The sequence below is a fragment of the Spermophilus citellus genome (assembly GCF_964194105.1).
Source record: "Spermophilus citellus genome assembly, chromosome: 3".
NCBI classification, from domain to species: Eukaryota; Metazoa; Chordata; class Mammalia; order Rodentia; family Sciuridae; genus Spermophilus; species Spermophilus citellus.
Window position 1 is genome coordinate 138,041,569 of NC_138184.1, and position 1,818 is coordinate 138,043,386.

General features: G+C 46.0%; 1 pseudogene across 1 annotated transcript; it reads left to right on the plus strand.

The window, feature by feature from the left end:
• The first annotated feature begins 484 nt into the window (after positions 1 to 484).
• On the plus strand, positions 485 to 1,012 carry LOC308645019 (gamma-aminobutyric acid receptor-associated protein-like 1; annotated as a pseudogene). Its single transcript has 2 exons — positions 485 to 632; positions 815 to 1,012. The product of its transcript is annotated as a gamma-aminobutyric acid receptor-associated protein-like 1 (transcript).
• Positions 1,013 to 1,818: the final 806 nt, after the last annotated feature.

Genomic DNA, 1,818 nt, shown 5'->3' on the forward strand with positions numbered 1-1,818 from the left:
AATGTTCCCTTAACCTCTTTTATAAGAGTATCAAACTGGAAGGGGATCCCTTAACAAACACTGGGCCAGATAGTGTTGCAACAGGGGCCGAGTTAGTGGAGAGATTTGGATAACACTGGCCTCGGTAGAGGTAGCAAAACATGACAGATGCAATCACCAGTGAGGGAGGCAGACCCCATCCTGGGATCTTAGAAATCCCATGGTCCACCAGGCAGGGGTGGCCCAAGCCTGTAATCCCAGCCGCTCCTGAGGCTGAGGCAGGAAGAGCTCCTGTTCAAAGCCAGCCTCAGCAAAAACGAGGCACTAAGCAACTCAGTGAGACCCTGTCTCTAAATAAAATTACAAAATAGGGTTGGGGATGTGGCTCGGTGGTTGAGTGCCCTTGAGTTCAATCCCTGGTACCAAAAAAAAAAAAAAAAAAAAAAAAAAGAAAAGAAAAGAAAAGAAAGAAAGAAAGAAAAAGAAAGAAATCCTATGGTGCGTCATGAAATTCCACTATAAGGAGGATCATCTTTTTGAGTATCAGAAAAAGGAAGGAGAAAAGATCCAGAAGAAATATCCAGACAGGGTCTCTGTCATTGCGGAAGGCTCTGAAAGCCAGAGGGGCTCACCTGAGCAAGAGAAAGTACCTGGTGCCCTTTTTTTTTTTTTTTAAGAGAGAGTGAGAGAGAGAGAGAGAGAATTTTTAATATTTATTTTTAGTTCTCGGCGGACACAACATCTTTGTTGGTATGTGGTGCTGAGGCTCGAACCCGGGCCGTGCGCATGCCAGGCGAGCGCGCTACGGCTTGAGCCACATCCCCAGCCCCACCTGGTGCCCTCTTATCTCGCTGTTGGCTAGTTCTACTTCTTAATCTGGAAGCAGATCCACAGGAGACCTGAGGGTGCCTTATTCATCAACAACATTATCCCTCCTACTAGTGCCACCATGGGCCAGCTGTCCTAGGAGAACAATGAGGAAGACTATTTTCTCTATGTGGCCTACAGTGATGAGAGTATCTATGGGAAGTGAGTGCTGAAGCTTAGGAGCACCTGGACTTGGGGGTGCCAGTGGAGCTTGGGGGGAAGAGAGGAAGAGCTCCCACCACGGCACACACTGTCATCATATTTTCACATGCTCAGTTGGTGGTTTTTGCTGTTTCTTGGTTCCAAGGAGAAAGTAAGTCATGGCAGAGCTGTTGGATTGAGGTTGGTAGAGGAATGGGGATGACATAATATCACAGCAGTGCTGAGAATTAATTTTTGTGCAATTTCATAGGAGGTTCAGGAGGTGGGCAGGCTGAGGCTCGAAATGAATGCAGTCCAGCAACAGCTCCCATCTCTTTGGGCAGAAATTCCATTTTTTTTTTTTTTTGTCATTTACACAAGACGGGTAGGGAAAAGGAAACAGGAATGCTTTAGGACCTGTGGTAGTAGACCATACCTGGGGACCCAAAGACATCCACTCTAATGGAAGCTTTGTAGCCCCTGATTGCTCCCATCTTTCTGCTTGTACCCCACACCCTCATCCTATTCTCACACACAAGTGTCACAGTGTCATCTTGGTGGTGGTAATACACACCCACACACAGACATTTACATGGAACTCTCTTACCTTTGGAGAATACAGGGCAGGCATGAAGTGCTTATGATTCCAAAGTAGCTTTGATGGCTTTAAAGTGGAATTGAATGAGCATCGAGCATCTCTTGACTAACCTGTTCTTTCTCTGGTACCCCTTATCCCACACCTATCTTGCAATTTCATGAGCCTCAGGCATTTCTAGTTACAAGCTAAAGCCAGTCCTTTACTATATCATTCACATTTTCCATGTACTAGGA